Source organism: Cryptomeria japonica, chromosome 6 (genome assembly GCF_030272615.1).
Source record: "Cryptomeria japonica chromosome 6, Sugi_1.0, whole genome shotgun sequence".
Classification (NCBI taxonomy): domain Eukaryota; kingdom Viridiplantae; phylum Streptophyta; class Pinopsida; order Cupressales; family Cupressaceae; genus Cryptomeria; species Cryptomeria japonica.
In genome coordinates, this window is record NC_081410.1 from 181,863,489 (window position 1) to 181,890,476 (window position 26,988).

Here is a 26,988-nt window from a genome sequence, read left to right on the forward strand (position 1 = left end):
GCGCCAGTTAAGTTCATTACTAGGTCATTGCAGACCTTCTTAGTCTTGTCGGGTCTGTTATCGGTGGAAGGTAACCCTGTTACTGCTTTCACAGCTTCCTTTGTAATTTTGTGAACTGAATCAAGCCAAAAGAATGAACCATGTACCTTGCTTAAAACTATCCTAATCACATCCTTGGGAAATTCAGGAATGCAGAGGATTTCAGTGAATCCTAGGGTTTCAACAACTTTATATTCAGGTTTTACATTTCCAAAATTGTCACATATAATAGTCTTATACATGTTTTTAATTTCTTCATCTCCTAATTCCTCTATGTTGCAATGGATATAGATTCTAGGATCTTCTGCATAAACAACTCCTTTTGGAATTTGGGAAAAAGCACCTGCATTGTCATCTTTCATAGCTACCTTGGGAACTAGATGAAATACAGGCCTAGGGCATTTTATAACCTTGACTACTGTAGGGTTTTCTATGAATTCAGGTGCAGAGGAGGATGCCATGATGATAAATACCTTTTTCTACCTTTGGAAGGATTGATTGCTGAAATGCTTTGCCTCTTTGCTCAAAATGCCTTAGCTCTGGAGATTTTGCGCTCTTCAAATGTTTGAATGCTCGGTGAAGTGAAATGGAGCCAAAACCTTATTTTATAAAGTCTTTTCCACTACCTACCACATTAATTTCTTGCTGGTAATGTATTAGCTTAACTTTATTTGCCGGTAATGAGTGATTTTCAACTTCTTTTCTCTAACCGAGGGAATAATAGCACATGTGTCATTAGATTGCCAAACCCTCAAGATAATTTTCTTCAATTAGATGAAGAAATTCCTACCGGTGGAGCATCACATTGTCCTACCGGTGGAGCATTTGTTGGTTCTACCGGTGGAGGAGTATTCCCAATATTTAGATCAACTTTTCTAATCCATTCCTTTGAGAATTCTTTCTTAACCTCTTCAACCTTTTCTTTACCTTTCAAGCTATTACTTTTGTTGTCTACCGGTGTACCTTTACTTTTACAAAATTTAGCAATATGACCACTCTTGTTACATGCATAACAAGTTACATTATTTTTCTGAATAACTTTCCCATAACCTATGCTAGTTTGTGTTCTGCATTGATTTGATAAATGTCCAAATCTTCCACAAACATAACATCTTACATTTATTTTGCAGTTTTCAGAGTTATGACCAATTTTGTTGCATTTGGAGCTTTGACCAGTGGGAGGATTGATATTCTGATAATTCCTAGATCTACATTCGTTTGCCCTATGACCATATTTATTACAGTTAAAGAATTTTCCATTGAATTTGTAAGTATTAGGAGGTCTTACTGGTTTGCTGTGATCTTGAGTATTTGCAGTACCGGAGCTTTCTCCAACTTCAAATCCAATTCCAGAAGTGTCACCTTTGGGTTTTTGATTCTTCAATAAGGTACCAAGTTCTTCTGAGCTTTTCTTGAATTTTTCTTTGTGTTGATTTGTAGTTTCCTATTCCCTTTCCAAGATTTCTTTTTTTCTCATTAGTTCATTTGAGTCATTCTGAGTATGCATTAGATTTGTCTTCAACATGTCATTCTCATAGCTAAGTCTTGTGTTCTCATTTGCTGCATCACTTAGTCTTCTGGTCAATTCTTCTTCATTCTTCTTTCTATTCTCAATCTCTTTGCAAAATCTCATAGTCATATCCTGCATTTCATTTTTTTGTTGTCATGATCTCTTGTTTCAACCTACTTATCATATCATTAAGTGATTCCTTTTCATCATTCTCATTTTGTAATTTTTCACAAAGTTCTCTTCTCTTATTTCTTGTAATAGTAAGATTTTCTTGAAGTGCCTGAATAATATCCTGAGCTACTTTTAAATCATCTTCTAATTTGATAGTTTTCAACTTCTCTGTATCATAGTCAGTAAGAGCTCCTTCAAGTTGCTTCATCAGATTTTCCATTTTTACCGGTGTCAAGATCTTCCTCAAGCTATTAGGCTTCTGAAGATAGAGGACCAAGCTCTGATACCAATTGTTAGGGTTCCCACAGATACTAAGAGGGGGGGGTGAATCAGTATCTAACCGGTAATGAAATTTTCTTAAGACAGAACATGTAGAATATAAAGTAAAAGTATACCGGTATGCAAGAATTAATGTAATTAACAGAATCAAAAACATCCACATGAAAAGAACACCATAACACAAGATGTTAAACAAGGAAACCCAGTGTGGGAAAAACCTCGGTGGGATTTGTGACCCACAATATTCACTTATTGGCCAATAAGAGAATATTACTTACAATAGGGGCCTGCACATGCAGGAAGGCCAACTGCCTAGAGCACACTGCTCAATAAGAAGTCACACTGACTTACAATGAGGATTAAGTTAATCCAATATTCTGTACTGCTTTACAATAGCATCTTCAATGCCAGATTCAGTACCGGTTCTTGCTCTGTTCTTTACATGTACCCTTGACCTGTAATTCGCACATTAGGTCTGCCTAATAATTTTATTTTTGATTCCTATCCATGTCTTGCAAATGTCTACAATGATCTCTTTTATATACAAGAGTCATTTTACAATTTGTCAAGTCAGCTTACAATAATAAACAAAATATATTTCATATCAAAAATCTTGTCGGCCTCTGTGCCAGTATACATCTTTTCTTCTGTGCCGGTGTACATCTTTTCTTCTGTGCTGGTGTACATCTTTTCTTCTATGCCGGTGCCAGTGTAGAGTGATCTTGCTGATGTCGGTGCACTGTCTTGCTTGAATAATGCTTTGCCTGTAGAATGTCTTGCCGGTGCCATAGGATTGCAAGGTTGCTTGTGTAATGTTTTGCTGGTATAATGTCTTGTCGGTGCCATAGGATTGCAAGGTTGCCATCAATGACAAAACCTTCAATCACACGCAATGTCTCATTGGAGTGTCCATATGCCAACACCCATAACCTTCACCTCCAGAAACATTAAGATATTACATAAGAAACTCACTGGAATGATGGGTTTTGAACAAGATCCCATAACCTTTATTTGAAATAGAGGGTTTTGACAATCTCCCCCAACCTTTAACATAATCTCCAACTTGGTTCCCACCTCAATAAGAGAAGAAGGATAGAAAAGGAAAGTAAGGGCAGCAATGACTCCCTTGTGTTAGCATTTGGCATTATAATAGACAATGGGAGATTGTTGGCATCTCAATAAGGATATTGAGAAGGTTGTTGATGATTATGGATATAACTGATTAAGGATGTTTACTGTCTTAGTATTATTATTTTTTCATTGATGTCAAGAAATTGATTTTCTAATTTAGTATGATGTTGCCATATCTTGAGAAGTATGATTTGATGAGTATAAAGATGTCAGTAAAAGACACAGAAAGAATATGATTAATAAGGGGATGAAAAAGGTATTCAATGGGCAACTATTACGGAGTCAGACAATGATGAGATCATGATGTTTAGATTGTTTTAACATCATACATATGCTGTAAATTGTAAGGTTAATACTATACTATGTTACCGAGCAAAGAACCTAGTCAGTAAACCCTAAGGTTATCACTATCGGTTAATGAAGGCGGAATGTCTATCGAGTAAAGTTTAGTATTTACCCAGTTGTTACCGAGTTGTAACTGAGCTGTAATAGAATACATTAAATGGTTACATGCATTGTTTAATGAAGGAAGCTGATGACCTGGAACTGATTAAATGATTGGTATGTCATGCATGAAGTTTGTTAATAAATCTATGGCAAAGGAAAATCGGCATGAAGATCTACAACGCAGATTGAACCGCATTACCCTAGCACAAGTTCCAAGAAATGTATGCAAGTTCCAAGGCAGGGTAAAATGTTTTTCAGATCGAAGGATACATTGAACTTGGACAAGTTTGAAGATCTGATTGCTATGATTGATCATGGGAAGTGTGATCAAACAGATTAAGCGGTTAGCTAATTGTTTATAAATAGGGAGTTGTTGATAAACAATGCATGCGGGCAAATGTATGCACAAGGATGCTACATAGTGATTACCGAGCACAGAAGCTTGAAGACCTATTTGAATAACAGAGTATAGAAGCCCAGCAAATGGAAAAGATTAGTTCTATGTCTAGATTGTATTGAGCAAATAAGAATCTTCTTTAGCATTTTAGATGTGAAGTTGCAGATAGATTTTTATTACTATTATTTTGTGAAAGTGATAGAAAATCTCTTAACTGAATGGACTTAATAGTCTTATTTCTAAAACCCTCTAGCAAGGTGACATTCTGATTGAGTGTTCGAAATCCTTTAACAAGGTCACTTCTAACAAGGTGAAGATCCTAATAGATCTGAGGGAAATCCCTTAACTGGGTCACATCTAGCAATGTGTTTGTAATCTTTAACAGGATTTGCTTTTAACCGAGCATACTCTAGAAGAGTATATTTCTTAGTGGGTCCAAAATCCCATAGTGGTTTTTCCCTATTTGGGTTTCCATGTTAAATCTGGTGTTATGAGTGATATGATGTGTATATGCTTTTGAGTTTGTATGTTTAGCAGTTTTGGTTATATTACTGAAGTATATGTTATCGAGGTTGAATCTGATGTTTTTATGGAAGATTAAGTTTGTATGATTCACCCCCCCCCTCATCTTGTTGGCTATTGGGTTTGTACTTACATTAAGTATCAGAACTATCATTTGGTATCAGAGCTTTGGACTCTGGAAGAAAAAGTTTAAAGGTACTTGAGGCAAAGATCCAAAGACGTATAAGAGGGATGCACCGAAGCTGAACAAGTCAAGTTTCTCTACATGGCAGAAAAGGATGAAGCTGCACCTATCAGGAGTTGGAGAATATGTTGTATATTATTTAGAGAATGATTTCATCACACTGAGCACCTATCCATTGACTATGGAAGAAATAAAGGAAAAGCAAGAACATATCCAAGCAATGATTGAAATAACATCTGCATTGACCAACTCAGAGTTTAATGATCTAGAAGGCTGCAATGATGCAAAGGTAATGTGGGACAAGCTCATATCTGTATATGGCGGTGATGAACATGTTCAAAGAGAAAAAGTAGACAGTCTAAGAGGACAACTTGAATCTATGAGGATGAATGAAGGTGAGAACATAACCCAATACAGTACAAGACTAAAGGAGATCATCAATCAAATCAAAGGAGCAGGTGGAACTATTGAAGAAAAGGATATAACAAGTAAGTTGTTCAGAACCCTTCTACCGGCTTATGCAATTTGAGTCTTTGCAATCAATGAATTGAGGTCTGTACCTAATATGCTAGTTTTATTAGATGCTACTATTGGTAAGCTACATGCATTTGAGTTAAGTAATTTTGATAACAGTGGATCTTCGGTAAATAAAGTTGAATCTGCATTTAGTTCTTTTCATCTTGATGAATCTAATGATTACAATGAAAGAAAGTATAAGTACTCTGAAGGAGATCACAGTGGAGCAAGTGAAAGATTTTGTAAGAACATGGAAGATGTACACAAACTGTATGAGGAAATCAGAAAGCAGGAAGAGTTTGAAGCACTATTAGCCAGAAGGTTACCAAGAGGCAAAGGTAAGTATAAAGGAAAACTACCTTTGAAATGTTTCAATTGTGATAAAATAGGACATATGGCTTCTAACTATCCTGACAAAGATTCTACTGAAAAGAGAGATTACCGAGATGACAGACAGAAAGATAATCATTACAGAGGACACTGAGACTTCAGAAGAAGAGATAGAAAGACATGCTTAATAGCCGATGAGGAATCCAACAATGATAAATCAGATGAAACTGATATAGAGGAAGTAGTTTATGTGGCTATCAAAGATGGATCAGATGAAGAAAGGTATGAAGAAAAATCCCTAATATCTCACATAAATACTAATGACTCTTGGATCATAGATAGTGGATGCTCACATCATATGACAGGTGATAAACACAAGTTTGTTATATTAGAAGATTATGATGGAGGCTATGTAAGATTTGGTAATGATCCACCATGTCTAGTAAGAGGTAAAGGATCTATAACACTTCTTGACAATGCAAGATGCAATGATGTTTATTGGGTTGAAGGTTTGAAATACAATTTGTTGAGTGTAGCATAGCTAAACAATACAGGTTACCGAATAGAATTTCAGAAAGGAATTGTCAAAGTTCATGACAAGCATGGAAAGTTAGCTGCTACTAGGACACAAACAAAAGGTAATGCATTTCACCTTGACTCAACTCAGAACAAGTGTCCGTATGCAAAGATAGATGATACCTGGTTATGACATAGAAGGTTTTGTCATGTAAATTTTGATAATCTGATCAAAATAAGTAAGAAGCACCGAGTCAGAGGTCTACCAAATCTTGAAAAACCTAAGAATGCTATGTGTCGAGGATGCCAGATGGGTAAAATGACAAGATCAAGCTTTACAAGTAAGTCACACTTCTAAGGGAATTTTAGATCTTGTGCACAATGATCTTTGTGGTCCTATGAAAGTTCAGAGTTATTATGGTGATAAATATTTCATATTATTTGTGGATGATTACTCAAGGATGATGTCAATAATGTTTTTAAAAGAAAAATCAGAAGCTTTTCAAATGTTTAAATGGTACAAGGCAAGACTTGAAAATGAAATAGGAAGACAACTGAAATATCTTAGATGAGATAGAGGAGGAGAGTTCACATCTGATGAGTTCAACTTATTCTACAATGATCATGGTATTAAAAGACAAGTCTCTGCACCGAGAACTCCACAACAAAATGGAATAGCTGAGAGAAGAAACAAATCTATTGTGGATTGTGCCAGAACCCTGATGATTGAAAAGAAAGTGCCACAAACATTTTGAAGGGAAGCAATAAGCACAACAGTTTACACCCTGAACCGAGTACAACTAAAGAAAGGTACTTTGAAGACACCATATGAAATCTGGTATGACAAGAAACCTAATGTAAGTTATTTTAAAATCTTTGGAAGTAGATGCTATTTGCACAAAGATGATAGAAATGGCAACTTTGATCAGAAAAGTGAAGAAGGAACATTTCTAGGTTATTCTTCTAGAAGCAAAGCATTTAAATGTCTGATCAAATCATCTAACAAAATAGTAGAAAGTGCAAATGTGAAAATTGATGAATTTGCAGAAAGAAATGATGAAGGAAATTCCAAAGAACCAGAAGATTATGATGAATTTGTCTATGTTCAACCGACAAGTCCTACCAAGAAAACCGTTGAGGAAAATGAAGAGAATATCCAGTTACCGAGTGATGATGAAGATCATACAGAGCCTACCAAGCCTGTATTAGCCAAGTATGTTAGAAGACATCATGCACCAAGTCAGATTATAGGAGATAAGGATGATCCAGTGATGACAAGGAACAAACTGAGACAGAACACATGTCTGATATCTGAATTTGAACTGAGAATAGTGAAAGAGGCATTTAACAGTGAAGATTGGATAAATGCTATGACAGAAGAGATTGATCAAATCAAGAAGAATGACACATGGACAGTAATCCCAAGACTAAAGGACAAAAATCTAATCGGTACAAAGTGGATTTTTAGAAACAAGCTAAATGAAAAAGGTGAGGTCATTCGAAATAAAGCAAGACTAGTATGCAAAGGTTATGCTCAAGAAGAAGGAATTGATTATGGTGAAACTTTTGCACCTGTGGCTAGACTTGAAGGAGTAAGAATATTGTTGGCATATGCTACTTTCAAAAACTTCAAGGTATATCAAATGGATGTCAAATCTGCATTTCTGAATGGAATATTAGAAGAAGATGTTTTTATTGAACAACTTGAAGGATTTGTTGAAGACAGGAGTACAGATCAGGTATGTAAATTGAACAAAGTATTCTATGGTCTGAAACAAGCACCTAGAGCATGGTATGAAAGATTGCACTCTTATTTGATTAAGATTGGTTTTATAAGGACAAGTGAGAACAACAATATGTACATGAAGAATGATGAAAATGGAATACTAATCTCAGCCATATTTGTTGATGATATTATATTTTGTGGAAATGACTCTTTATGCAAGAACTTTGGAAATGAAATGAGCAAAGAGTTTGAGATGTCATTAATGAGTGAGACAAAGTATTTTATAGGTTTACAAATACTGCAAATGAAAAATGAGATTTTCATTACTCAATTCAATTACATAAAGGAAATCTTGAAGAAATTTGGAATGGAGGATTCAAAACCAGTAAGTACTCCTATGACTACCAACTGTAAACTATCAAAGATGATGAATCTGCATTTGTTGATGAGACACTTTACCAATCCATGATTGGAAAGTTGCAATATGTTGTTCATAGCAGACCAGACATAGCACATGCAGTAGGTATAGTTGCAAGATTCTCTGCAGATCCCAAGGAAACACACATGACAACAATCAAAAGAATTTTTAGATACTTAAAAGGCACTGAGGATTATGGCTTAGTATATCAGAAAGGAAATGATTTTGATTTAAAAGTATATACTGATGCTGATTGGGCAGGCAACATTGATGATAGAAAAAGCACAAGTGGAGGAGCTTTCTTTTTAGGAGAAAGACTAGTGAGTTGGCTTAGCAAGAAACAAGGATGTGTTTCACAGTCAACAACAAAAGCTGAATACGTTGCTGCAGCATTGAATTGTACCAACATAGCATGGATCAAACAATTGTTGGAAGGTATAAATGAGAAACTTATCGAGCCAGTAACTATATTTTGTGACAATACTAGTGCCATTAACATTTCGAAGAATCCTGTTATGCACTCTAAGACAAAGCACATCTCTATCAAATATCATTATCTTAGAGAAGAAGATCAAGAGAAGAAAGTGGTGTTGGAGTATGTTAGCACAAAGGAACAAATAGCAGATATCTTCACCAAGCCACTACCAAGGGACACTTTTGAGTATCTCAAAAGTAAGTTAGGGGTCCTACCCCTATCTTCTACTCACTGACCGAGTTCGGTGAAAGCATTAATTCGATGACTCTATCAAATATCTTTTAAGAGTTGATGTTGGTTTACACACTTTAGGATGTTTTCTAAAGGTGTGCAGGAAACAGTGCAGGATACAATACAGGAAACGGGAATTGAAGACAAAATGCTCTGATTGAGACTAAGTTGACACATTACAGCAGGAATTCACTTCATACAGGAAGAAATTATGTTTTAGTTCTTTATTTTTTTTGGCATTGTTGTCAAAGGGGGAAAAGACTGAAGAAGATTGAAGAAAAAGGGGAGAAGACTCGAAAAAAGAGGAGAAGTCTAATGTATGGGGGAGAATTCTGATGACAGGAAGGCAACATTTCAGAATCTCACAAACAACTCACAACAATCTGAATCAATTAGGTCAAATCAATTGGTTTTGTCATCAATGCCAAAGGGGGAGATTGTTGGCATTTCAATAAGGATATTGAGAAGGTTGTTGATGATTATGGATATAATTGATTAAGGATGTTTACTATCTTAATATTATTATTTTGTCATTGATGTCAAGAAATTGATTTTCTAATTCAGTATGATGTTGCCATATCTTGAGAAGTATGATTTGATGAATATAAAGATGTCGGTAAAAGACACAGAAAGAATATGATTAATAAGGGGATGAATAAGGTATTCAATGGGCAACTATTACGGAGTCAGACAATGATGAGATCATGATGTTTAGATTTTTTTAACATCATACATATGTTCTAAATTGTAAGGTTAATACTATACTATGTTACCGAGCAAAGAACCTAGTTGGTAAACCCTAAGGTTATCGTTGTCGGTTAATGAAGGCGGAATGTCTATCGAGTGAAGTTTAGTATTTACCGAGTTGTTACCGAGTTGTTACCGAGTTGTAACCGAGCTGTAACAGAATACATTAAATGGTTACATGCATTATTTAATGAAGGAACCTGATGACCTGGAACTGATTAAATGATTGGTATGTTATGCATGAAGTTTGTTAATGAATTTATGGCAAAGAAAAATCGGCATGAATATCTACAACACAGATTGAACCGCATTACCCTAGCACAAGTTCCAAGAAATGTATGCAAGTTCCAAGGCAAGGTAAAATGTTTTTCAGTTCGAAGGATACATTGAACCTAGACAAGTTTGAAGATCTGATGGCTATGATTGATCATGGGAAGTGTGATCAAAGAGATTAAGCAGTTAGCTAATTGTTTATAAATAGGGAGTTGTTGATAAACAATGCATGTGGGCAAATGTATGCACGGGGATGCTACATAGTGATTACCGAGCACAAAAGCTTGAAGGCCTGTTTGAATAACAGAGTATAGAAACCCAGCAGATGGACAAGATTAGTTCTATGTCTAGATTGTATTGAGCAAATAAGAATCTGCTTTAGCATTTTAGATGTGAGGTTGCAGATAGATTTTTATTACTGTTGTTTTATGAAAGTGACAGAAAATCTCTTAACCGAGTGGACTTAATAGTCTTATTTGTAAAACCCTCTAGCAAGGTGACATTCTGATTGAGTGTTCGAAATCCTTTAACAAGGTCACTTCTAACAAGGTGAAGATCCTAACAGATCTGAGGGAAATCCCTTAACCGGGTCACATCTAGCAATGTGTTTGTAATCTTTAACATGATTTTCTTTTAACCGAGCATACTCTAGAAGAGTATATTTCTTAGTGGGTCCGAAATCCCACAGTGGTTTTTCCCTATTTGGGTTTCCACGTTAAATCTGGTGTTATGAGTGATATGATGTTTATATGCTTTTGAGTTTGCATGTTTAGCAGTTTTGGTTATATTACTGAAGTATATGTTACCGAGGTTGAATCTAATGTTTTTATGGAAGATTAAGTTTGTATGATTCACCCCCCCCCCCTCTCATCTTGTTGGTTATTGGATTTGTACTTACATTAAGTATCAGAACTATCACCTTGTAGCCAAAAACCAAATTTCAAATAGTGACAACACCCTCTCTACAGCTCCCATCCTCTCCTACCAAGCCAATCTCCACCTCAATAGGAGATAATTTCACCTCCATAGGAACAACAAAAGAGGAAAAAATGAGTGAAGAAAGCCAAACCCTAACATCTCCCATAAGAATATTCTCTACCTCAAAAGAAGAAGACTTTGCCTCAATAGGAGTAGCATAGAAGACAACTAGGATAAGATTAGCATAAGCCCACTATTGGAACCATATGACTAAACCAGGGCTCCATAAAAAACCAACAAGATGGAAACCACTGCAAAACCAATAGAAACCCTCAACCAAAAAAAAAACGAAGCAAAAATGGCTCCAAGAGGAGCAAGAGCCACCACCTCTGTTGGGAAAATGTTGTCTTGACCTTGCATTTAAATGAGGTTACTATTTATAGTAATTTTTTCATTTGAGCATGAAATGGTGCGAAATTATCCCAAAGCTTTTGGTTGGCTAGATAAGGACTTCGATAAAGTTACATCACAAGATCACAACTAGTTTTGAAGATATTAAATTTTCCATTTTGGAGGGGTCCAATGAAAGCTTTAAATTTTATTTTGAGGACTTTAGAGGCCCCAAAATGCCCTAAAAAGTGGGCATAAACAATATAGTGGTTTAAGAGGCAATAGAGAACTTTGCAAGATTTATGGTGCTTCAAACAGATCATCAATAGGACACACAGTTCTCAAGTTATGGCCTCCAGAAGTTTGTACTCCTAAAATAAGAAATATAAAATACATCGGACACATAAATGAGTTGTACAAGGGAGGGACATGTCATAGGGCATCTAGAAGGGAGATAAGGTTAGCTACACCTTATTGGGTGGTTTTAGCCCATGGTTTTGTAATATCATTTGATGGTTTCTTGTATTGTATCTCCTATATATGAGGTGTGTGAGATAGAGGTTGTGTCTAAGAGTCTTATGGCTATTGATTTACCTCTAAATATCTGATTATAAAATTTTTTGCATTACCCTCCTCTCAAGGTTAGTGTAGGAAGTTGTTCTACTACTTAACCTCCTTACAAGTGGTATCAAAGCTTGATCACCTTTGGTTTCAGTTGTGGGTTGTTGGGTTTTTTGAACTAATCCAAATTTGAGTGGGAGCTTGTGTAGAAGACACTTTTTGATCTTGTTGTAGGAATTTTCATATGGCAATTTTTTCAGGGACAATAGAGGTGGAGAAATTTAGTGGAACAAATTTTGAGATGTGGAAGCTGAAGATGGAAGATCTACTAATAGATCGAGATATATGGGATGTTGTTGATGTGAATGTCCAAAGGCCCTCAGATCCTAGTGTGACGGCTCAGTATGTTGTTATTGATTGAAAAGCCAAGGGTCTAGTTAGACTATGCTAGGTATAATCTATTCTGATCAATGTCCAAGAAGAGAACACTGCAAAGAAGCTATGGACTAAGCTTGCTAAAATGCATCGAGCGAATCTTTATTAAATCAAATTTTCTTGAGGAAAAATTGTATTCCTTGAAGATGGAAGAGGGTGGATGAATTGCAGACCACCTGGAAGCATTCAATATATTGGTGACTCAATTAGTATTTGTTGGTGTTAAGATGAACAAAGGGGAGAAATGTCAGATCTTGCTTTTTTCTTTGCCTGATTCGTGAGATTATCTTGTTATCGCTATCAATAGTACTTATATTGTTTTGAAGTCTAAAGATGTGGTGGGTGCCCTACTTGGTAAAGAGATGTGGAGGAAGGTATCCCTCAGTTCAAAGGAAGCCCTAACTGTTCATGGAAGACCTAAGGAGAAAGACAAGAAGAATGAGAAGCGTGATAAGTCTAGATCAAAAGGGAGATCGGAATCTCCTGGAAATTCCAAAGTCATTTGTTGTAATTATGGTAAATCGAGTCACATCCGTAAGGACTGCAAAGAAGAAAAGAAGAAGAAAAATAATAATATTGATTCTAATTCCGAGTCCGAGAAGGAAGATGGTGATGCATTTATTGTAGCTTTGGTGACTCATGCAGGTAATGATGCTTGGTTAATTGACTCAGGTGCATCTTTTCATATGAATGGCAATAAAGATTGGTTTTCTGAATATAAAGAATTTAATGGAGGTAAGGTGTACTTGGGTGGTGATTCATATTTAGACATTGTTGGTCAAGGTAAAGTTAGAATCGGGTTTTTTGATGGTAGAATAAAAAAGGATTAATGGTTTGTTATATATCCCTGGTTTAAAATACATCTATTATCTATGAGCAAACTGATAGATGCAGGTGTGCAGGTAGTCTTTTCTGAAGCAGGATGTAAGATGATTAAGTGTGCTATGGTAATTGCTAGAGGTGTCAGGTTTGGCACTTTGTTTAAGCTAGATGCATACATTGTTGAGTGTAATAGCTCACTTCTATAAAAAATAAATATGTGGAAGATTGGAGGGTTTCACCTTCAGTAGATGGAAATTTCTTTTGGGTACCTAAGGGTGCTCTTTCTTCTTAAACAAAGTTACCTACAGCGAAGACTATGTTATGGCACCAGAGGCTTGGCCACATTGGAGAAAAGGTTCTAAGGACCTTGAACAATAAAAACCTTGTTTAAGGTTTGAATGATTTTAATCTTGACTTTTATTTATGTGAGCATTGCATTAATGGAAAACAAAACCACGTTCAGTTTTTCTCGAGTTCTCATAAAACTTGTGGCATTTGGATCTTATTCATTCTGATGTGTTTGGTCCTCTAGATGTTCCTTCAATTGGAAAATCCACTATGTTTCATTTATTGATGATTTTAGTAGAAGGACATGGGTATATTCTCTAAAGAGTAAATCTGAAATTTTTTGTCGATTTAAATAATTTAAAGAAAATGGTTGAGTTGCAAATTGGAAAGAAAATTAAATGTTTGAGGACTAATAATGGCGGTGAATTTTTCTCTAATAATTTTGATAGATTCTGTAAAGATTGTGGCATTAATAGATAGAAGACAATTTCATATTCTCCACAACAGAATGGAGTTGCAGAATGAATAAACAGGACACTGATGGAGAAGGATAAGAGTATGTTGAGTGATGTTGGTCTAGAAAAAAAAAATTGGGTTGAAGTTGTTGCAACTGCTTGCTACCTAATTAATAGGTCTTCTACATCAACCCTTGTTAATAAAATTCCTATGGAAGCATGGTCGGGTCACAAGCCTTCATTGAGACATCTTAGAGTTTTTGGTTTTGAGGCATATGCACATGTGCCAAAGGAGAAGCAGACAAAGTGGGAGAACAAGGTTGTAAAATGTATCTTCATCAAGTATAGTTATGGTGTGAAAGGATGCAAGCTTTGGGACCCTATTGCACAAAATTTAATTTATAGTAGAAGTGTTATTTTTAGAGAAATTAAGTCTCCTTATGTTACATTTTAGCTAGAACAGACTAAAAAGGAAGATATGATTCCATTTCCTTCTATACCTGAAAGAGTTAAATCGAGACCCTTAGATAGGGAAGAAGTTGAGAAGAGATCGTCTAGCTCTGAATCTTCAAAAGAGGAGGAAGAACCTCCAACTTAGCTTGTTTGAAGTTCTACAAGACATAGACAACCACCTGAAAGGTATTCACCTGATGATTGGAGATGTATTTTTTCTTTGAATACTAATGTGGATGAACTGATATCTATAGAAAAGGCACTAGGTAAGAATGATGTAGAATCCTAGAAGATTGCTATGGAAGAAGAAATGGCAGATTTGAAAAAGAATGATACATGGGATCTTGTACCATTGCCTGAAGGACGAAGTCCTGTTGGTCGAAAATGGGTATTTTAAAAAAAGATTGGTTTATATGGAAGCATTGAGAAGTATAAAGCAAGGTTGGTTGCAAAAGGCTACTCTCTGGTTGAGGGTGTTGATTATGGTGAGATATTTTCTCCTATTACCAAAATGGCATCCATTAGATTTTCTTTCTATTGTTGCATCTTATGATTTAGAGGTTGAGAAAATGGATGTGAAAACTTCTTTCCTTCATGGTGATTTGGAGGAGGATATTTATATGACACAGTCGGAGAACTATGCGGTGAAAGGTAAAATTAATTTGGTCTATAAATTAAAGAAATCCATGTATGGTCTCAAATAGAGTCCTAAGATGTGGTACCAAAAATTTGATACATATTTGTTGAGTTTGAGATTTGAGCGTTCCAAATCAGATCACTATGTTTATTATAAATCTTATGGTGATTATTTCTTGTACATTGCATTGTATGCTGATGATATGTTATTCATTGGTAAAGGGAAAGGTATGATTTTAGAACTTAAGTCTCGACTCACTGCTAAAATTGAAATGAAAGATCTTACCAATGCAATGAAACACATTCTTGGGATGGAAATTAAAAGAGATAGAGTGAACAAAAAGCTATGGCTAGGCCAGAGTAAGTATGTGAATTCGGTGTTATAGAGGTTCAACGTGCAGGATTGTAGACCATTGTGTGTTCCTTTTATAGTTGGAACAAAATTATCTTCTACAGATTGTCCTACATCCCCATCAGAGATGGAAGACATGAGCAGAGTGTCTTACCAAAGTCCAGTTGGAAGTTTGATGTATGCCAGACATTGCCCAAGCAGTGGGAGTTCTATCTAGATATATGTCTAATCCTGGTAGAGTTCATTGGGATTCAGTCAAAAGAGTCTTCAAATATTTGAAGGGTACCTCAGAGTATTCTTTGTGTTATCATGGTAATTCAGTTGAAGATGTAAATTCCTTTGATATTCATGGTTATGTGGATTTAGACTGGGTAGGTGATATTGATAGTAGAAGATCCACTAGTGCTTATGTGTTTACTCTATTTGGTGGTGCAATTAGTTAGATGAGTAAGTGACAGGCTATGGTTGCTTTGTCTACTACTGAAGCAGAGTATATGGTAGCTACTCATGATTGTAAAGAGGCTATTTGGATTAAGATACTGTGTTCAGAAATTGGAATAAAACAAGGAGTCGTGACAGTTTTTGTGACATTCAAAGTGTGATATGCCTAGCTAAGAGCCCGACATTTTATGCCCAGACCAAGAACATTGATGTTCAGTATCATTTTGTTAGAGATATGGTCGAATATGACAAGGTGAAGCTGTTTAAGGTAGAAAATTTGATGAATGTTGCAAATTCTTTAACCAAGGCTGTGAGCACAGAGAATTTCAGATGGTGCTCGGAGTCTATGGGCCTCATGGCCCCTAGTAATTAATTCATTGTGTTGATACTCCCTTTTCTCTTGCAAGGTGTTCGATAAGTGGGAGATTTGTTGGGAAAATGGTGTCTCAACCTTGGATTTACATGAGGTTACTATTTATAGTGATTTTTTCATATGAGCATGAAATGGTGCAAAATTTTCCCTGAAGCTTTTGGTTGGCTAGATAAGCATTCCGGTAAATTTACATCGCAAGATCACAACTAGTTTTGAAGATATTAAATTTTCTATTTTGGAGAGATCCAATAAAAGGTTTAAATTTGATTTTGAGGACTTTAGAGGCCCCAAAATTCCCTAAAAAGTGGGTGTAAACAATGTAGCGGTTTATGAGGCAATAAAGCATTTCACGAGCTTTCTGGCACTTCAAACAATTCGTCAATAGGACACACAGTTCTCAAGTTATGGCCACCAGAAGTTTGTACTCCTGAAATAGGCAATATAAACTACATTGGACACATAAATGAGTTGTAAAAGGGAGGGACACATCATAGGGCATCTAGAAGGGAGATAAGGTCGGCTACACCTAATTGGGTGGTTTTAGCCCATAGTTTTGTAATATCATTTGACAGTTTCTTGTATTGTATCTCCTATATATGAGGTGCGTGAGATAGAAGTTGTGTGTACGAATCTTATGGCTATTGAGTTATCTTTGAATCTTTGATTAGTGGTACTCATGCGAAGAGATTTCTCTGCAAGTATATTGTAATCTATTTTTTATTGTTGAATAATATATTGGGTGGTTTTTGGAGTGTGGGTTTTTTCTCCCAAAAGGGTTTTCCCCACATAAATCACTCTATTGTGGTATGAATTTTATTTATGAGTATTTCTGTTAAGTTTCTGTAACTATTGTGACGATCTATAAATGTTTTGCATTACCCTCCTCTCTTGAGGTTAGTGTAGGAAGTTGTTCCGCTACTTAACTTCCTTATAACCTCGAGGAAAACCACCAAGCTCCCACCAACAACAACACAACAATAGGAAAACAAAAGAACACAAATCCCACCCAAGTAGGAAAGAGCCCCAAGAACAACACCAAGAGACCTAACCAACACCAAACCAACGAGTAGAAAGATCAAAGCTACCAGAAACTCCCAACTATGCACAATAGGAAGAAAACCACCCAAGGAAAAAAGAGACAAGACACGCAAGGAAGACCAAGCACTAAGAAACCCACCTAAACCACCTCACCAAGAGAGAAAGGGAAAAGGAATAATGAGAGAGAATAAAGTTAAAACCCCTGAAGTGGACAAGCAAAAGAACAAACACTCGAACACAAAAAAGGAACACACTAGAAAAAAGGAGAGGACCAAGAGAAAGGAGAACCATGCAGAGAAAAGGATCACAATTATGTTAAGGACAAAATCACAAGGGAAGAAGACAAACCATAAACCACAAGCAGACCCCCAAACAAGAACCCAAAACCATAGACAAAACCCACCTCACAACTGATTTTTTATATATGATCTTATGATTTTTTAGTATATATTGAGCTTATTTAATCGATATTGATTTGTCTATTTATGTACATTTATTTGATTTCTATTCAATCTTTTTTTTATGTGAAAGTGACATATCAACTAGTTAAGTTCTCCCTATGCATGTATGTAAATTTAATTTACTTTTAATCAATTTAATTTTGTTTGACATTAAAAGAACTATACCAATTATATAAGTGGTTCATTTATATTGTATATATGTATTATTAATTAATAATAATTGCAATTAATAAGAATTAGATGATTATACATTCTTCAAACTTCTTCACTGAGGTTGCTCTTTTTGTCTTAGATAATTTCTCGTTTTCTATAAAATCCAATGGATCTCTTTATTAAATAATAAACTATATCTTAACCATAATTGTCATGTACAGACATGTCTCTTGTAAGAGACACCTCTCCATATGTCTCTATTTAAGGATAACTGGATCTGTTTATTAACATAGCAAAAATAATACTATTGTCTCTAATTTTCTGCTGGTATTAGAGCCTACAATAGTTATGTTCTCGTGAGTGAGTGGTACTTAGAATATTTACTTAATAAAATATTTTTGTAGGTGTAGTCAATCCTAGGTGATCAAGGCAAAAAATATTGCATTCATTTTTAATATAGCCATTCATTTGACAAACATATGCTACGTAGATCAGGAAGGAGTGGAAGAAAAGTAACAAGTTTTGAACAACATTTGATAAAAACCTACCTTTAAAGAGATGGAAAGTTAATGGTAGTTCATTATTAAATAATAGAAAGAGTAAAGACACAAACTTAGTGAAGGAAGGTTATCTTAATATTTGGAATAAAATTGTTGTCAAACATTTTAAATAAGGTGAGTTTCAATCATTTATTTTAATGGAAAAGAGTGGTAAAAGAGTGAAAAAATAAAATGAGAATTTGATGCACGTGAAAACTGTATTGGAAGATGAATAAAAGAAATTAAAAAGGAAAATGAAACACTGAAAGAGGAAAATAGATTGAAGGAAGAAGTATCAAAATTAAGAAAAGAAACTATGTTTTTCAATTAATTGCTTGAAACATATGTAAAATAAAATCAATTTCTAAAGTCCAAGCCTAAATTAGGCAATGTCTCATGTGATACTAGTGATTTGAATTTTTCATTTGATGAATCATTTGATATGAGTGAAAAGTCTGAAACCGAAAGTAAGGATGCATTTGAATCTAAACTTTTTGTAAATTGTGACATTAATAACAAAGGTTGTGTTGAAAAGAATGCTGATTTGCAAATCATGAACAAAATGGGTTATAATGGAAAAGGTTTAGGAAAACATGGACAAGGAATAAGAGAGACCATTCAACTTTTTATAAGGCCGAATAATGAAGGTCCTAGTTATGTTAAGGACAAAATAATAAAAGTGATGTTGTAGGTATTGCAAGCTCAAATATGCCTCCTCAAAGACTACAATATATCCAATATTTCATTGTCATAGTTAAGGACATAAAGAGGATAAATGTTGGGATCTTCAATTTTGGTTGAAGAATCACTTTACAAAGTCATGTTGGAACAAAGAGAAGAATGGGCAATCTATGAAAGATTCTATGAAGACTGATTGTGGATGGGTTGATGAATAAAGTTGGAAAAAAATTATAGGGCTCAAAATGCTGTACAAGAATAAATATTCTCATGTATATCAAAATAAAAAATATACTAGAATAAGTAATATTAATTTCAAAGATTATTATTGAACCTAGGAGTCTATGGCGTTGGTCACAAAGATCATAGTGTTTATTACAAAGATCATTATTGAAATGCTATAACATTGGTTGCAAAAACCATTGAGGTTGTAGTGTTGGTTTTGGAGATTCTTATTAAAGTTATGAAAGATGTGATAAAAAAGATCATTATTAGACTTGATTGCAAAGATCATTATTGAAATTGATCATAGATATTGTTTTTGTATTGGTAAGGTTTTTTTATCGGAAAGATCTTTATAAATTCTTCACTTTCTTATGTTCATATTTGTGAAGGTTTTGATTACAAAGATGTTTGGAAATGCTTCATTTTATTTAGTGATATTTTTGAAGTTTTTGATTGCAAATATCTTTAGAAACACTTCACCTTCGTTATGGATATAACCATGAAGGAAATCTTATAATAAATATCAATGGATAATAGTAATTAAAGGATTTTGAGAGAAGGATAAGACTATATATATTTTGAAGGTAATAACATGACATGTTCTTTAGTTGTACATCGGTTGCTAACAAACCTATTTGTTATAAGTGGACCCCATTGTCTAGTCAAGTTATATGATAAAATATAGTTTAAGGGGATGCTAAAAATATAAACTGTCTTAATCATAATTGTCATGTATAGGCACATCTCTTGTAAGCGATGCCTCTCCATATGTCTATAGACTATGTTTGAATCATAATTATCATGTGCATTCACATATCTTGTAAGATATGCCTCTCCATATTCTCTACTTAAGGATCATTGGATCTATTTGTTGATATAGAAAAATAATACTATTGTCTACAATCTTCTACATCTCCTGCAATGCTATAGAAGTGTAACTTAGATTGTTGTGGATTATGTCATAAATGATCTTTTACTTGGTATGACATTATACAACATAATAAAGGATTAAATTTTACCAAATGGAAAAGCATAAGTTGGTGGGTTGTTTAGTCACAAAGAATTGCAAAAGAATTTTGGTTTTTTGCTAACCTATGTCACTTTAAAAAGAGTTATCTAGAAGTAGGATGAAGCCATTTCAACGTAGGAAATTTCAAAAGATAAGGAGTTAGGTATTTTACTCTAAAACAAAATGATTGAGGTTGCCATAGCACTAATTTACATTCTAACACATGTATCTCATCCTCCTATGTGCAATTAACCAACTTACTAAGAGGTAGAATCTAGAATCAAGTAAAGGTGTAATTGAAGTATTTTTTGACATGAAATAGAAACATATTTATTTATTATTTCTTGTCTCTGTTATACTCATCTCTATTATCATATTAGTCTTTGAAATATATCAATACCCAGTATTATGAATGCTTAGCTTTTTATTCCATGGGATTTTTCTAGAATTGGGTCAGTTCAATTTTCTACCTTCTAGCTACCATTTTCAAGCTAAGGCATGCTCCAATGTAAATTTCTATATTATTAATATAAGTTCAAACTTCCTTGCCTTTTTATCTTAATAAAAAGAATAAGATCATTATACTAGATAAGGATATTGTAGTTAGAAAGTTGTTGGTATGTTATTGTTGGTTGTATAAAAAATAATTTAGGATTTCATTTTAATATTTGTCAATATTGATCAAAACAATTTAATCAACTTTTTTTCATATATATCTATGTTAATTTAATTGATTTCCCATCAATTTTATTTGATTGGTGTCAATGTTAGATTCATTGGCAGTCCCAAAGACACTGAGAGGGGGGGGTGAACCAATATCTAATCGGTTAGTGGAATATTTAAACTTATTTATATCTTTGCAACCCAAAACAGTGTACCGATAAACAAGAAATAATGTAGCAAATAAAAATAATAGAGACAGCATAAATGCACACCATAACACAAGATATTTAACGAGGCAACCCGGTGTGGGAAAAACCTCGGTGGGATTTGTGACCCACAATGTTTACTCACTGGCTAATATGAATAAATATTACTTACAATAGGGGCCTGCACATGTAGGAAGGCCAGCAGCCTAGAGCTCACTGCTCAATAGAAGAGTCTCATTGACTACAATATGGATAATTAAATCCAATACAATATATTTCTCAAAATAGCATCTCTAATGCCTGGTTCAGTACCAGTTTAAGCTCAGTCATATACCATAACCAAAACCTTCATTGTCCACTATATCACCTCATACAATAATTTCCTTTATTACAATTTATCTCCCATACACAATACAAAATGACCTATGAGATCTCATACATATATGAGTCTTTACAATATACTGAGTTGGATTACAAAAGATAATTATATTTACAATACAATTCACATAAACAAAACTTGTCTCATGTCGGCCTGAGTGCCGGTATACTTCATTGTCGGTGCAATTTGGATGCCGGTGAGTATGCCTGCCAATGCTAGTGCCTGCCGGTATATTAAGTTTGCGATGTCGGTACCTGTGTAGAAACTTGTTGCCGGTTGGTTGCTAGTTGGTTGCCATCAATGACAACATCAACTATTCTCATTAGAGTGTAGAATGCCAACAATCTCCCCCTTTGGCATTGATGGCAACACTCATGAGAATAATCCAAAACTGCTATCCAAAAATGAAATCCAAAAAGATGTGTGCTCCCCCTGAGCAAGTGATCTCCTTTGTGCATTTATTTTCTCCATACTACTCCTTATTTTTCTCCATACTACTCCCCCTTTGACATCAATGACAAAGGATGTCAAAAAGAATCAAAGAATACAAAAATGCTACCTCATCGCTTGTAACCAGTTGGTTACAATTTGAAAAATGTCTGCCAAAATTAGATTTAGGCTCTCCATGAATTTGTTGTTGTTGGAGAGAATGGTCTTAGTCTACTGGATCATTTCAGTTAGATAGTGCATCTGTTGCTCTGGTAACCATTCTCCTTGAACTTTTGCCTTTGATAGCTCAACCTGCTGAGTAATGAGACTGTCCAATCTTGGACCAAGTTTACTTTTGAGTTCCCAGGCCTTTAACCTTATCCTTTCTTTCTCTTTCTCAAGTTTATCTAACTTTTCCTCATACACTACCATTTCCTGCTCAAAAAATGAGGTAAGTTCCGAAGAACCTATCATATTATCCACAATGTCATCTATCTCTTTTTGTGTCTTCTCGATTTCCTCATCTATATCTTCAGTCTGATGGTGAGGCTTGCAAGCTTCTCTATACAACTCCTTATATTTCAAAATTATTGAATTGAGTACCAGTAATAATGAATCCATATGCTAATTACAATCTTTGATGGTTTTCTCAAAGATTTCTCCTTTCTCTTTATCTACTCTTTCCTTTATAGTATCCTCATTTACCTTATCAATAGTTATGATATTTTCAGCAATGAATTTGGACAATGTGTCCAATTTACCTAAAGAATCATTAATGTGATCTATCTTACAGGTGGGTACAATCATCTTCAGGATAGGTAATGTGTTATCAATAGCCTTAAATGCAAAGGCATTGCAATCTGTTATCCTCTTGATAGAATCCAATAAAACATCTGTTATGTTAGTGGGTCTGAACTCTCCTATTGATGTGCTTGGTTTTGCTATGGATTTCCTCTCAACAGATACTTGCCCAATTATCTTCACTATTTTCTCCTTATTTCCATTGATTACTTCCTCTTTACTTACAATTTCAACTGGTTTCTCTGTCTAAGTAATTACCTCTGCTTCCTTTGGTTTTTCATTCTATATCTCTGCAACTGTCGGTTTCTCTGACTCAACATGAACCTCTGCCTCAGATTGTTTCTTAGTATTAGTTCCTTTATCTTCTATCAGTATCTCAGTGTTTTGAGAGTCAAGAGTTTGTACCAGTGACTCATAGATCTCACTGATCTTAGCATTATCGGCCTTAACCTCTGTAGTTTCCTTATCCACAACAATGTTAATATCATGTTTATCAATGTTTATAGAAAAATGAATCTCAGAATCTGGGTTAGTATTATCAAGAGTAACATTTTCAGTTCACATATCAGGTGGACTAACTGTCTGTACTAGTGGGGTATACTGAGCTGGAGGTGGAAGGTTATGAAGGAACACCACCAACTTTTCCTTTTCCCTTATCCTTTTGATATACCTTAAAGGTTTTGTCCATTTTCAGTCTACTCCTTTGTTCTTGATTTTCCTTTTCAACAAAGAATACATCCCATTTGTTTGTAGTCTCATCAGCAATCTCCTTAACTCTCCTAGCCATTAGGCTCACTTTCTAGTGTCCATTGATAAAAACTGACCGGTTTTCCTTAGAAATTAATTCATCAAATTCCTCTTTTGAATTTACAGGATGTACTACCAATAATGCTTCAACTTTCAACTTCTTATCAAGTTCCATCACTGATAGTCTTTTTGCTTCTAATCTCATATATAGATCATTTTGTAAGTCATCATTCACTTCAATTAACACTTTCTTATAGATATCTAAATGCAAAATGATGCTCTCCTCAATTGTTTCCCTGTCAGAATCCTTAAAAGAATGATACAATTTGTTTACATTAATCATATTTCCTTCCTATGTTATCTCATTCAACAGTTCTTCCAGAGTAGGGGTAACTAGTGTCTGTTTCTTCTTCGGTGTAAGCTTCTTGTTAGGTTCCCTAACTGCCTATTGCTTCTTCCTTGGTGTTCTGACCTTTTTAGGAGAAGGAGAAGGTATCGGTGAGGGTTTTCTCTTCTTCCTTTCCACTCTCTTAAACTCAACCGCCTTCCCATTGTCAGTACCAAAAGAAGTGACAACCGGTGAAACATGTGCTTTTGGTTTCAATCCTTCCAGTTCCTTGACAGATATACCACTCATGTTCATTACATTTTCCTTAATTTCCTTTGCCATCTTGGATGCAACTCTGATAAACTTTTCTCTTCTTTTTCTTCTCTTCTGCATGGAGAGAACACTCTCAATGGTTTCACCACTACCAAAGAATTTCTCAGATGGTTCTATAGGTGCAACAAGTAGTATTTTAGCATATGTTTCAAGAATGGGTAAATCAACTTCATAACCCATTTTATTAATCCAAATATTTCTAGGACTAACTGCTTCCATCCATATCTCATCACGCTTAATAACAAAATAGAATTGTTTGTCATACTTGTCAACTATTCTCTGTGGTAACCTCTCTCTTGCTCTCATCTTAGTCTGAAAGTTCCTGAAGTAATCTATGATGATCTTGTCACGGTCAATGCCCATACTGGTGAAAGCTTCCAAAATCTATTTTCCTACCCAGATGTCATATCCAAAATCCTTATGACCAATGTTAGGTATCTCTTCCGTGAAGTAAAGCATCAGACAGACAAGCAGCTTATCAAAGAAAAAATTTCCTTTCTTGTCACCTTTAATCTTCTTCAAGTTATCAATCAATTCATCTTTAAGACATTCACAAACATCAATTTTAGTGTTGTTCTTTACCATTTCATATGCACTGTGAATACAAAGGCTAGAAACTAAATTCAATCTATTTGCATGTGTTTCTCTATAGCCAAGTACCATACTCACTTATCTAACATTTGCATCAGTAATGTCATTAACCCTAAGAGATTTGTTGTTGGATGTAGCTATGGTTAAGCTCATCATACCCTTGTTAGGTATTTTCTTGGTTTTGTCAGGCCTACTACCAGTTGAGGGTAAACCAGTAACTGCCTTAATTCCTTCTTTGGTTATTTTTTAAACGGACTCTAACCACATAAATTCTCCATTGACTTTTCTCAACACAAGATGGACTACTTCCTTTAGAAATTCGAGAATGCTTAGAATTTCAACAAAACCTAAGCCTTCAATGATCTTATGTTCAAGATTAATCAGACCTTGCTCATCAGTAATAACATCATTAAACATTTTCTTCAAGTCCTCAATCCCTAGGTCTTCTATGTTGCAGTGGATATAGATTCTCGGGTCTTCAGCAAAAGTGACACCCTTCAGAATTTTCAAAAAACTCCAATAGAATCATCTTGTTTAGCAATTTCAGGGATAATCTTGAATACAGGTCTAGGGCACTTGATGTTCTCTACCACAGTAGGGTTTGTAATAAACTTAGGTGCAGAAGATGAAGACGTCATTTCAAAAGATAAATACCTCTTAACTTGAAGTCCTTGAATGACTAGAGATCACTTCGTTGCTTCGCCTTTAGATTTCCCTTGCTCAATTTCGTGCTCTCTGAATGTTTGAATGCTTGGTGAGTCGAAATGGGGGTTTTCCAGTGTTATATAGCCCAAAAGTTATCCAACAACTGCTTTAAATGCTTGTCGGTTAAGTGGAAACTTAACATATCTGCCGGTAAAGAAGAAATGTATCTTCTTTCCATCAATTGAGGGTAGAATGCATGATTTTCAACTTGTTGCCATACCCCCTAAGGATTACTCCTTAGTCGGATGAAGAATCTCCTACCAGTGGAGGGTTACTTTTTCCTACTAGTGCAGAGATGGTTTCATCAACTCTCTGATCTCCCTTCTTAATCTATTATTTTGAAAAATCTTGCTTTATTTCATTTACCTTTTCTGTACCCTTCACACTAGATGCTTTATTATTTGTCGGGATAGTCTTGCTCCTACAAAATTTAGCAATATGCCCAATCTTGTTATATGCATAACAAGTTACATTATTCCTCTGAATAGCCTTTCCATATCCTTGATCTTTTTGTGTTCTACATTGATTAGATAAATGCTCAAATCTACCACAAACATAGCATTTCACATTCATTTTGCAATTTTTTGAATTATGACTAGTTTTATTTCATTTGGAACATTGACTGGTGGGTAAGTTGTTCTGATTATTTCTAAATCTTCACTGATTTTCTCTATGACAAAACTTGTTGCAATTGAAACATTTCCCATTAAATTTATAAGCATTAGGTTGTCCTATCGGTTTACTGTGATCTTGATTGTTTGCAGTCCCAGAACTTTTTTTAACTTCAAATCCAAGTCCAATTGTATCTCCATCAGGTTTTTGTCTTTTCAGCATGTCATCAAGTCTTTCTAAACTTTTCTTGAATTTGTCTTTGTGTTCATTTGCAGTGATCAACTCATTTTCTAGAATCCCAACTTGTCTTGTAAGTTCTTCTTTATCATGTTGCATGTGAATCAAATTTGTCTTTAGCATATCCATTTCATGACAAAGTCTTAGATTTTCATTACCTCCATCATTAAGTCTTCTACTCAAATCTTCTTCATTCTTCTTTCTGTCTTCAATATCCTTACAGAGACTCATAGTCATATCTTGCATTGCATTCCTCATGTTAGTGTTCTCTTGTCTTAACTTATCTGCAATATCATTAAGAGTTTCCTTTTCATCATCATGTTTCTACATTTGCTCATGAAGTTCTTTCCTCTTGTTTTCTGCTATAACTAGGTTCTCCTGAAGTCCTTTAATGAATTCCTTAGCAGTCCTCAAATCATCTTCAAGTTTTATATTCTTCAATTTTTCTGCATCAAAATCTTCAAGAGCTCCTTCCAATTGTTTTATTAAATTCTCCATCTATACCGGTTTCAAAATCTTCCTCAAGTTGTTAGGCTTTTGTAAATAGAGGACCAGGCTCTGATACCAATTGTTAGATTCAATGACAGTCCCAAAGACACTGAGAGGGAGGGCGAATCAGTGTCTAACTGGTTAGTGAAATATTTAAACTTATTTATATCTTTGCAACCCAAAACAGTGTACCAGTAAACAAGAAATAATGCAGCAAATAGAAATAATAGAGACAACATAAATGCACACCATAACACAAGATATTTAATGAGGAAACCTGGTGTGGGAAAAACTTTGGTGGGATTTTTGACCCACAATATTTATTCACT